The following is a 13,111-nucleotide window of genomic DNA, read 5'->3' as shown; positions in this document are numbered from 1 at the left end:
CGGACGGAGAATGGGTCGTGGCTGCTACTGGTATTTCCAGGTGATCGTTTGGACGTGAGGGGGTTGGACGACGCAATGCAGCAGCAGCAGTAGCGCTGCTCGCTGGTGAGTGACAGTAGGGTCGAGGGGCAGTGACGACGGGGAAGCAGCAGCAGTTGCTGCTTGATAGAAGCTGAGGCGTGGGGTTCTTGCTGGTTCAGCTGGTGAGGAAGACGATGGGGGAGTTGGGCTGGTGTGGTGACTATGTGAGACGATGAGGCTGGACGCGAGGAAGCGACGGGGAGGCTGGTTTTGGTCGCCGGGCTGTTTGGTTCACTGCTGGGTGCGAGGAAGCGACGAGCTACTGGTTTTTCCGGCGAAGAAAGGGGTCATTTTCTGGTGGTCGTGGAGAGGTTTGGAGGTGGGGAAGATCGTGTGTGGCCTGTTATCGTGAAGAAGAAGAAAACAAAGGGACTAGGTTTTTTTTCTCCTAGGGTTTTCCTCCAAAGATGAGGAAGAAGGTGAACAGTCCTCCTTCCAAAATTTTGTTTTTCCAAAAAATCTGTTTTCTCCCCCCTTTTCACATTCTGTCCTCTTTTCTTTTTCCAAATCTTGCTTTTTAAAGTTTTTCCCTTTTTCCTTCTCACGTTCTTTGTTACACTATCCCAAGAAATGGACCTCACGTGTGTAGGGGTCCAAGACTTGTGTCCCCCATGCATGGTGGGGTTCTCCGTGTGTGGTGTTCCGTCCGTGTTCCCCATGCGTGTCCCTCGTGTGTGGTGGGCTCGGATTATTATGGGCTAGGTCCGAAAAGTAGGCCTAAAAACGGATAGTTTGAACCCAAATATTATTCTTTTACCCGGACCCGAGAATAAGAACACGACGTTGTTCAACTAATCCTATGTAAGCAAAATAACTACCAAAATAAGACTGTCATTTAAAACAAAACTATTTTTTAATATATATATTTTTTCAAGATTAAAATAGCTACAAAGCATAAATAAAACTATTTTTGTCATTTTCGTTTTTATATAAAGATAAAATATAAAGTACTATTTTTGTATTTTTCAAGATTAAAATGGCTACAAAACGTTAATAACTTTTTTTGTAATTTTCGAAATTATACAACGATAAAAATATAAAGTACTTTTTTTTGTATTTTTCAAGATTAGAAGGACTACAAAACATTAATAAAACTATATTTTTTTATAATTTTCGAAATTATATAAAGTACAAAAATACAGTACTATTTTTTTGTATTTTTTCAAGTTTATGAGAAATACATAAGCTAAAATTTATATATATATTTTTTTGTAATTTTTCTTTTGCGACGAAATAAAGTAGAATAGTTAAAATAGCTATATTAGACCCAATTTAAATATTCACGCTAAAAATGTGAAAATTCCCGGGGAGGGTCAAAAATCACACGTCTACAGTGAGTATGGGTCGAAGATTGTGGTGTTATAGCGAGAAGAAGTATCAAGTTGAAGGTAAATTAGAAGGAACTTGGATAGATGGGATAGCTTGGTAGTAGGCCGGATCGGCATGGTAAGGATATGATTAGTTCTTTGGGTGCTTATGAGGTAATGAGTTTCTACAGGTGTTTCGCGGAAATGCTCTTGGGTTTTAGTGGCCTGCATAGTTTGGTTGAGTTAGAAGGATTTAGTCCTGACGGTATAGTTTTGTGCAAATGGAATTCAGAGAGTTCTTGATGGTTGCTACTACGGTTAGAGATGTATATTTTCTACGAGCGTGAGGAGCATGGGATGTATAGTGATTTTCTTCTAGATAGGATCAATGGAAAGTTCTTGGCGAGTTGAGTACGTGGTTGCTTGTGGCTCGGAAGGGGTTATGAAGTTCTCATATTTATTCTAGGATGGTATGGTATATGCGGTATGTTGTGTAGGATTAAGATTTGCATGTGTAAGGTAACGATTCAGTTTTGAAGGGAAGGGTCATAAACTCTTAGACAACATGAGCAGTTTCAGATGATTAGGCAAATGATATTGCTAATTGGTGTGGCTTGATGAGGGCATACGTGTCAGAAAGGGGCAATGTGATTGAGTTAATAATACATCATTGGTATCACGGCTCTCTCTTGTTAGATCGACTGCTGATATTCGAGTTTGCTTGGTGGCACAGGAGAATTTTTGGAGTACTTCTCGTGGAATGATTGGGTATTAGAGGTGTGGTATGTATTTGGACGGCGGAATTGGGATCGAATATGGTGATTCATGTGCTATATGGATTTGGAGACTAGGATTTCTCATAAATAGGTTAGGTCGTGGTTGTGGACCACGTGTATCGGTCTTGTGTGGTAACTATTGGAGGTTTAGAGACCCGAGCGGATCCTTGTTGCTTAGTATGCTAGATTTTGGTGTGATATTGGGTATGGACTAGTTGTCTCCGTGTCGTGTTATTCTAGGCTATTGCGCTAGGACAACGACGTTGGCTATGATGGGAATGCCACGGATTGAGTGGCGAGGTTCGACGGATTATGTTCCTAGTAGGGTGGTTTCATTTTTGAAGACCCAGCGGATGGCTGGGAAGCGTTGTCTTTCTTATTTGTCCTTCGTGATGGATGTCAGTGCAAAGACTTCTACCATTGATTCAGTTCTAGTGGTGAGGGATTTTCCGTATGTGTTTCCTGCTGCCGGGCATATCGCCGAATAGGGTTGTTGATTTCGGTATTGATTTGGTGCCGGTCACCACATCGTATGGCATCAGCGGAGTTAAAGGAGTTGAAGGAGTAGCTTCAGGAACTCCTTGATAAGGGGTTCATTGGTAGGCTAATAGGGATGTGTGTTCTACATCAAGTCGGCTTGGTTGACTTCGAGTTGTATTGTTGAGGGCAGTGTTGATTTGATTGTTATTGAGCTTATTAGTGATCTGGGGAGATCTATGAGTTACCTTTCCAGGTTGCGAGGCATTAGGATTTGTTGGTTATAGGCACATATGGTGCGGTTTAATTGGGGTCTCTCAGTGGAATTCGAGCGGGAAGAGTATTGGGCATTTCTCGGCGGATGGCGTATCGATTGTGTCCTTTCGGGTTGGAGTAATGTTATGTCAATTGCTTCGCCGTGGTTATGATGATTTGCTTTGGTCCTAGACATCAAATTGTGCGTGGTTGTCAATTTTAAGCATAGTAACTTGAGGTGTTTCATGTGGACTAGTGTTTGGATAGGGTCGCGCATTGCAGCGAAGTTATGTAGAGGTATGACCCTTCGGGTTAGATTCGTGTGTTCTGTTTATACGATGTGTGACGGGTTCTCAGCATTGTGTGTGGTGGTACTGGTGAGCTTGCGGTACAACTCTCTCATTTGAGTCATTTTTCATGATTTGAGTACGTTTGGATTGTTGCTTATTGGTGCGCGAATTGCACGAGTTGTGGCTTTGGATTGTATTGATGTGTCATGTCACCAGAGTAGTTGTGTGGGATTAGATAAGATCGTTGGGATCTAGAATGAATACAAACAGATTCAGTTTTAGCATGTTAGAATAATATCGATGTTAGGCTAAAAAATTTGCTATGGTCCTTGCCAAGGAGAAGTGGCTTCACGAATGGTTGATCGGAGGAACGGTTATGACTTTCTACATGTTTCATTTATCATTGGCAGTATACGGAAGTGTTGGGATGAGGCTTTATTTGATAAGAGGTTTATTATCGATATTCGGTTGTTCTGAGCAATTGTTGTGATCAGAAGTTGTCGCTATGAGAGTTTGATCTATGTGGTATATCATGTAATTGCATCTAAGGCTACAAGTATGGTTTGTTACAGCTTGTTCGGGCTTATTTAGAGTATAGATGTGAGATTCTGATCTTGTAGATGATTTCAGAAGTGGAAATGTAGTTCTAAGGTTTATGGGCTAGGTTGGATTGCGAATTTTCAATTACATTATGTTATCAGACCTATATGAGATAGGGTGACGTGGGATCACCCCCAAGTATGTGCATGGTAAGGTTACACAGCGATTTGATGGTTTTCGGAACAACTCTGGGAACGTTTGAGTGCGAACGTATGTTTAAGTGGGGGAGGATGTAACGATCCGACCGGTCATTTTAAGCCTTTGCACTTCACTCGCCAGTTCTCGGGCATGACTAGCCCTATGTGATGTATTATGACTTATGTAAATCATCGGTTTTGGTTTTCAGGGTAATCAGAATGGATTTGGAAGAACAGTTCTCAGTTTGAAGCTTAAAATTTGAAAGGTTTGACCAAGTTTTAACTTTTTAGTATTCGATCTCGGATTTGGATTTTTATGACTTGATTAGATCCGTTAGGTGATTTTGGAATTAGAAGCGCGTCCGGAATGTATTTTGGAGGTCCGTGGTAGATTTAGGCTTGAATTGGTGAAATTGGAATTTTGGCATTTTCCGGTTGGTAAGGGAGATTTTGATATAGGGGTCCAGATGAAATTCCAGAAATTGGAGTAGGTCCGTTGTGTCATTTAGGACGTGTGTGCAAAATTTCAGGTCATTCAGGCAAGGTTTGATAGACTTTTTGATCGAAATCGGAATTCAGAAGTTTTTGGAGTTCTTAGGCTTGAATCTGTGGTTAATTTGATGTTTTGATGTTGTTTTGAGGGTTCCGAAGGTTGGAACAAGTTTGAACGATGATATGGGATATGTTTTCATGTTTGGTTGAGGTCCCGAGGGCCTCGGGTGAGTTTCGGGTGGTTAACGGACCAAATCTTAGTTTTGAGAGTTGCATATTTTGCTGGTTTTCTGTTGCAGAGTTTTTGTTCATCGCGTTCGCGGAGGGTGCCTTGCGTTTGCAAAGGGTGTTTTCTGTGATGGTGATTTTGTTCTACGCGTTCGTGAAGGAGAGGATGCGAACGCGAAGGTTAAGGCAGCATGTGCATCGCGGATGCGTGATTAGGTCCGCGTTCGCGAAGAGGAGTGAGACCGTTGAGGACCCCAGGTCCTTGTTCTATGCGTTCACGAGATTAGTGTCACGTTCGCGAAAGCTTGGGCTGGTGAAGCATCGCGTTCATGTTCGCGAAGGGTAAAGTGGATAGGCAGTAATTTGGTCTACACGAACGCGAGAGGGCGGCCGCGTTCGCGAAGAAGGGAAAACAATCCCTGGGCAGAATGTTTTAAAAGTGGTTTCCGCAATTTTTGGTCTTTTTCCTCCATTATTGAGCGATTTTTGAGCTTTTTGATAAGGATTGAAGAGGGAATCGAAGGGAAACACTTGGAGGTAAGATTTTTGAACTCAATACTCGATCCTATGTTGATTCTTACTTGTTTAAATATAAAATTAGTGGGATTTAAAGCCTAAAATTGGAGAATTAGGGCTTGAAATTAGAGAGTGTAAATTGGGGATTTGAGGGGCCATTTGAGGTCCAATTTTGATGTTCTTAGTATGTATGGACTCGTGAGAGGATAAGGATTCTATTGATGTGATTTTTATCAGATTCCAAGACGTGGCCCGGGGGTCGGGTTTGGCCAATTTCGGGATTCTTGGTGTAAATTTGTTATTTTCGAGTGGGCTTTGTCCCCTTAGCATATTTTGATGGTATTGTGAGCACGTGATTTTTGTTTCACATGACAATCACTCCAAAAAGAAATAAAAAATAATAATTGGCCCTGCTGTACAATTTTGAATTTCTGTGCGGCACCTTGTTGATTTATTCGTGACTTCGGCCCATTTTTATTTATTTACTTTATTAAAAATAAAATTCAAAAATATATGTGTCCTGCATAATTCAAACCGTAATCCGGTCGTTAAATAGAAAATCATGAATAGGCATCTTCGTCCGTGATTTTATTTTGTTTAACTTTACTTGTTTGAAATATTTTAGTGTGCAAATAATTGTATTGAGTGTGTATTTAATTTTAATTTGATTTTTTGGCTTAGTTTTGTTTTAAAATAAAAAGGAAATAAATAAATAAAATAAAAAAAAAAGGAAAAAAGGGTCCCTTTATTCTTCCGGACTTGGGCCAATTTTAACAAAATTGGCCCAAACAAACATCCCAAGACCCAGGCCTGCCCGGTCCAGTCCAGATGGTGCCTAGAGAGTCCAAACGACGTCGTATGGATACAGTTTGATCTGGGCCGTTGATCTCAGATTGATCAACGGCCAAGATCACATTTCCTATACCCACGAACAGAACCCGACCCGTTTCCACCCGGACCAACCCAAACCCCTTTTAGTTGAAACGACATCGTTTCCCCGAAGCCTTCAGATCCAGACCGTAGATCTAGATTGATCTAACGGTCGAGGTTCACCCACCCACTAACTACATAAGCCCTTCACCATACCCTGCCCCCCCTAGCTAACACCCCTGCCTTCGTCTTCACCGAACCTATCCCCTTCAAACCCTAGCCGCCCCTGCACACCTTCACCAGAAACCCGGCGGCCTGAACGCCGGTGACCTCCACTTGAACACCATAGAACCCCCTCGCCACCCTGAACATAGACCTGTTAACAGTTTGGTTCGAATCACCCCCCAGGTCCTCGAATCTTCATTTGAAGATTCGAGTCAAAACTCGATCTAACCCAACCAACCCCAGTTTCATACCAGACACTCCCCGGACCCTCCTCGTGACCAAACCATACTTGGTTTGGTCCGAATCTAACCAGGGAAACACGAATCCCAGATCTAAGTTTTTGAACTCTAGTTTTCCCTGTGCATGTTCCGTCACTGGTTCAACCGAAGAGATTAAGGTCTAATGGACTTCAATCAAAGTGTTTCTCATCTGAGAAACACTTCGATTAAAGTCCATTCAGCCTTAAGAAAAGTTTGTCCAAATCCGAGTTCAAACTGTTAAACTTTTCAAGTTTTAAGGTAAGTCTGCTTTCTTTTCCTTTATTTGTTTTTAGTCCGTGTGATTTGTTTTAAAAGACTTTTCATATTTGTTTTAATTTTATCAACTTTTGTTTGTCCACTTTGTTTGAACCTCTGTGTTTGTCTGAATCCCTCTCCTCCTATTCTGATAAGGCATGCATATTGGTTGTATTCCAAATTTGTACTGACTAACTGATTCCTCGAAGTACAATTCTGTTTTAATCAGTATAAGTCGAGTCATGTGTCCCATACTTCTGAATGTCTGATTTTTGGCTACGATTGTGTATGTTAATGCTAATATAGTCGAGTCGACATGAGTCGTCAATTAGTTTCAACTGTCTGAGCATAGTAAATCGATTTGCTTCTGTTGAACATTTGTTGAATCAATTAAGAACCAATTTTGTTTACTTATAGCTGCTGATTTGGATCAGTAATGTAAAAGGGATGTTTGGTTTAAATGCTGAATTGGAGGGCATGTGCACTCTTGCACAGCATTTGCACTGGTGCACCTCATGTGCATTGGTGCACCTCATGTGCTTTGTGCACAGCCTGTGGCCTGCATAAAGGCCTTTGTTAAGTTTTAAACAATTTGACAGCATATGCTGTCAGATACATTCCACTGCCCATACTTGGCTTTAGTTTAAAGAAGTATTTAAACCTTTTAAAAGTGAAATCTGCCAGGGAATGTTGATGGGGTTTAATACTTAATTAGCTAAAGTTGGAATTGAAAATGGAAAGCACATGGGAGGGGTATTTGATTAATCCAACAGGCTGATAAAGGGCTGAGGTTTAGGCTTATAAAAGAGGATTAGAGTTTAGAGACATGGACAGACAGACATAGAGAGATCTGATAGACAAGGAGAGATACAGAATTAGGAGATAGACATATACAGAATTAGAGGGGAGAAAGAAAATACAGAGACTGTGAGGAGTTTTTGAAAGAGAGAGCTGGAATACATACAAATAGATACACACAGAGCATATAAGAGAATTGGAAAGAGGGAGGGGAATACACATTGAGAGATAAATATACACACACAAACAGAAAAACTGGGAAAGAACTCTGTTTGATAACACAGACAGACAAAAACTAGAAATTGCATTCTTAGTTGCTGTTTTGATTTCACTGGTCTTGATATGTTGTCCAACACTGATTCCTTCTAAATCCAACTGAGTCTGTTGGTCGTTTGTTGGTCTATTCTGAGATTTGGTCTAGCTGGGATCTAGATTCTACCCCAATTGTTTCATCTGTTGTTGCTGCTGTTACTCTGATTCCTGTTGCTGCTGATCTTCCCTGTTATTCTCCTCTTCTTCTTTGCATTTCAGCCTTCCAGCCTTCCAGGTACACATTTCGAGTCCCGTATTGATGTAACTAAAACAGTTCGAAAGCATGAAATGAAAAGGTTTGAAGAAGTTCAAGTATTTGTTGTGATATTTATGGTACATTAACGGGTTTGTAAAAAAATTGATTAGTTTACAATTCAATAGTTTGAAAGCATGTACTGGCACTCGACTGGGTTTAGCTCTTTGTGTTTTAGTTTGGTAGTTGTTTGTTAATACGGGGTATGTATACTCCAATCTTATACAATGCTGTTTTTGTTTCATTTAATCTTTTTGGTTCCGTTAGGCAGTACATAGGGTCACGCTCAAAGTCCCATTAGTAACAATGTCCAGTAACTAAATCCTTTAATCTAGTCTAAATAAGTTTGGTTAAGTTCAGCTCAAGAAATGTTCGGATTAAGTGTTATATTTCGTTAGCTCGTATGTGATTCCTTGTCAAATAAAAGCATTGTTCCATTAAAGTATAATGTTTTCTTAACTTTATAGATAATTAATCATAAGAATCCGGATCAGGCCAAAGCATATAATTGAATTAGCACATACCTTTTCTTCTAGATTTAGAGACAAATGCACTAGAAATATAGTCACTGTAGGATACTCTTCTAAAATAATGAGACGAGCCTCGCCAAATAAAAATGCAAATTGCAGGGCCCTCAACAACTAATCATAATATTTAGAATTCAGGCTAGGCCGTTTAGTGAATCTCATGGCCTTCTCAAAAAAAAATAATAACGCGTTAGACTCTTTAAGCGCGGCTTAATTAAATCATATTCTTAAATTCGGGTGCACATTGATGTGACCCAAATCCAAATCTCAATGAAGTCAAAATGTGTTGACGATCACGGGCGCATTGATTGTGACGTGGTTCGAGATGCATTTTCACGACGTTGCAATTCTATAAAAATAAGTGATAATGATAAAAGCGGTTTAAACTTAATAAAAGCACTTAAGTCATAACATGTATTTAAATCAGATATTTAGCCATTATAACAATTTAAGCGACCGTGCTAGAACCACGGGATTCGAGGGTGCCTAACACCTTCCCTCGGGTCAACAGAATTCCTTACTTAGAATTTCTGGTTCGCAGACTTCATTTGGAAAAGTCGAAAATTTCCTCGATTTGGGATTCAAGATAAACCGGTGACTTGGGACACCAAAAACCAAACCTTTCCCAAGTGGCGACTCTGAATTAAATAAATAATCCCATTTCGAATATTGTCACTTAAATTGGAAAAACCCCGTCCGCGCATCTAACCCCTCGGGGCCGGGCGCTCAAAAAGGAGGTGTGACAGGTATGAATTTGTTTTTGGTTAGATTTGGCGCATTCGGAGGCTGAGTTGAGAGGCAAAGGCATCGCGGGCTAGAGCTTGGACCAGATTGAGGTAAGTAATGATTGTAAATGTTGTTCTGAGGGTATGAAACCCCGGATTTCACATTGTTGTGCTACTTTGAGGCGACATACATGCTAGATGACGAGCGTAGGGTCATGCACCATTAGAGATTGTGACTTAGTCCATCCCATATGACTGTTAAGTCACGTATTTGAATCAAAATTGTTTCATATCATTGTGTTTTGGAAATTATAACCATATTTTGGGCTGAATGCCATATTTGGGTCTCGTGCCGACTGTTTTGGACCCTTAGGTTTTTTTTACTACTATTCCTCATTGTTTTGACTTCATATTTGTACTCAGTCATGTTGTATTCTACTATTTTCATAACTCAGCCATATTCACTCCGTTTTTTATATTTTAAATGATATGTTGGGCTGAGCATCATGTTTTACTGTTTCCCGAGTGGCTTGAGAGATTTCTGATTGAGTGAGGTCGAGGGCCTATGTTGTGAGGATATTATGGGATCGGGCTGCACGCCACAACAATGTTGTACCGATTTATGATTTTGAGGCTGAGGGCCTGATTAGTTATGCCACGAGGTGGCTTGTTATGAGGTCAAGGGCCTGTTTGATTATGCCACGAGATGGCTTGTTATTGTGCTTGGGCTGTAGGAGCCCCTCCTGGAGTCTGTACACTCCTAGTGAGCGCGGGTACCCAGTGTGAGTGATATGATGTAGCCTGAGGGGCTGTTGTTGTTTCATATTGTTGCCCGAGGGGCTGTTCTTGATTTATGTTTTGCCCGAGGGGCGGTTCTTGATTCATGTTATGCCCGAGGGGATGATTACGAGTGATTGTGAGGTAGCCCGAGGGGCTGGTATCACGAACCCAAATACCCGGTCGTGATGGCGCCTATCACAATACTAGGCAAGCCAACCCAATGATGTATCCTCAATAAATTTCTTTTAATAAAAACATTTTTCTAACATTAATTAAGTCTCAATTGTTTTCATAAGAAATATTTAAACCACTGAAAGGTGCGGAAGATAGTAAAACATTAAACCAACACAACCCAACAATCTGGTGTCACGAATCTAGAGCCTCTAAATACAACTAGTCCGACTGTCTATTACATAACAAGTCTAAAAATGCAGAAAAACAAGGATAGGGAGGAGGAAAGCAGGGCTGTAGACGCCATGTAGCTACCTTGAAGTCTCCGGCAAACTCCGATAATGTTGAGGACCCTCACTCTGCCGCTTGGGCACCTGGATCTACACACAAGGAGCAGGGAGTAACGTGAGTACACTAACTCAGTAAGTAACTAAAGTAAATAAGGTCTGAGTGTAGTGACGAGCAGTTAAAAATCATATATAAGAGTACACAACAGAGTATCAAATCAAACTCAGCAGTTTAAAATCCAAATTCTTCGTAAAACTTCAGTTTCAGTTGAAATACTTGTAATCGTTTACTTAGCAGTTTTTCAACAGAGGCTTATTATAAAAAAGAAGAGTGAAATCAGCAAAATACCATAAATGGGCCCCTCGGTCAAGGCATCACTCATAAATATAGCCTCTCGGGCAAACCTCTCAGTCACTCGTGACTCATCTCTCGTCACACAGTACTCACACTCCACCCTCAGACTCAATAATCTCTCATAACAGTAATAATCATAATAACCGCTGCAGTGTGCAGCCCGATCCATAGTTTATAGTCGACTATGCTCACTAGGGGTGTACAGACTCTAGAGGGGCTCCTATAGCCCAAACGTCATATCGCTGTGGCGCGCAACCCGATCCAATATATATATCGCTACGGCATGCAGCCCGATCCATATAAGTATCGCTGCGGCGTGCAACCCAATCCATAATATATACATATAGTATTACTGTGGCGTGCAGCCCGATCCATAATCTATGTATAATCCTCACCATTAGGTTCTCAACCTCTCTCAGTCATTAACTTCACAGCCATTCGGGCATAACAGTGGAAATCAAGGAAACTCAGCCCAAACAGTTTTCACATTTTAAGAATTAGAGTGATAAAACCAGGTTTAAATAATAAACAGGTAAAACGTGACTGAGGATATGCTTTCAAACAAATACAGTGAGGAAGACAGTAAAATGCCCCTGAGGGTCTCAACAGGTCGGCACAAGGCCCGAAGAATGGCATACAACCCATAATATAGTATCAACCTCTAAAATATGTGATATCATAAGATTTCAAATCAAATACGCGGCTTAAAAGTCACTATGGGATGGACCAAGTCACAATCCCTACCGGTACACGTCTATACGCTCGTCACCTAGCGCATGTGCGTCACCTTATTTGTCAAAACAATACGAAATACCAGGGTTTTGTACCCTCAGTTATAGATTTACACTGGTTACTTACCTCAAACCGGATGAATTACTACTCCGTGATGCCTTTACCTCTCGCCTCGGCCATAACTCGCACCGAATCTACCCAAAATTAGAATCATAACATTAGAATATGCTAAGGGAATGAAGCCCATGCGAAAATAATCAAATTATACCAAAAATCCCAAAATTGGCCCAACCTGACCCCATGGTCCACGTCTCGGAATCCGATAAAACTTATATCAATAAAATCCTTATCACTCCACGAGTTCATTCATATCAAAAGTACCAAAATCTAGCAACAAATGGCCCCTCAAACCCTTACTCAAAGGTCTCCAATCTCAAGCCCTAGTTCCCAATTTTTAACCCTTAATTCCCATTGATTCCAAGTCAAATCAGTGAAATAACACCGTAGAAACGAGTTTAGGGTCCAAAAACATTACCTCTATGAAATCCCTCTTCAAATAGCTCCCTCAATCTCAAACCCGCATGAAAATGGTGAAGAATAACTCAAAAATCGCGAAGGAAGTCTTTTATACCTTCTGACCTAGGCTTTTCGCACCTGCGGTCCCATTATCGCTTCTGCGGTCCCACTTCTGCAGTCTTGACCACCGCACCTGCAGTTTTCACTTAAATGCCCAAATTCGCATCTGTGATAAGATATCCTCACCTGCGATAGTGCAGGTGCGCTCACCTAGCCGCTTCTGCGTTTCCAGCTCCCCATAGCCCTTTCCGCTTCTGTGACTTGCTTCCGCATCTGCGGGGGTTGCACCTGTGGCCTCCCAACCGCAGATGCAGTTATGACAGCAGTCCTAAAACTTCAGCTGCAAAAACCCAACTCAAATCTTCCGCCAACCATTCGAAATCGCCCCAAGGCCCCTAAGACCTCAACCAAAAGCACAAACAAGTCATATACCACTATCCAAACTTATACCAATCTTCAAAACACCTCAAACAACATCGAATCAATCAAACCACATCGAATTCAAGCCTAAGGTTCCAAAATCTTCCGAATTCTTCTTTTGATGAAAAATTCTATCAAACCACGTCCGAATGACCTGAAATTTTGCACACACATCCCAAATAACACAACGGACCTACTGCAACTCCCGGAATTCTATTCCGACCCCTATATAAAAATTTCACTTATCAACCGGAAAATACCAAAATTCCAATTTCGCCAATTCACGCCTAAATCTACTATGGACCTCCAAAACACGTTCCGATCACACTCATAAGTCCCAAATCATCTCCCAAAGCTATTTGAACCATCGAAATTCACATCCGAGCCTTATTTCATATAACTCAAT

The sequence above is a fragment of the Nicotiana tabacum genome, chromosome 18 (genome assembly GCF_000715075.1).
Source record: "Nicotiana tabacum cultivar K326 chromosome 18, ASM71507v2, whole genome shotgun sequence".
Classification (NCBI taxonomy): Eukaryota; Viridiplantae; Streptophyta; class Magnoliopsida; order Solanales; family Solanaceae; genus Nicotiana; species Nicotiana tabacum.
Note: the sequence above shows the minus strand (reverse complement) of the source record.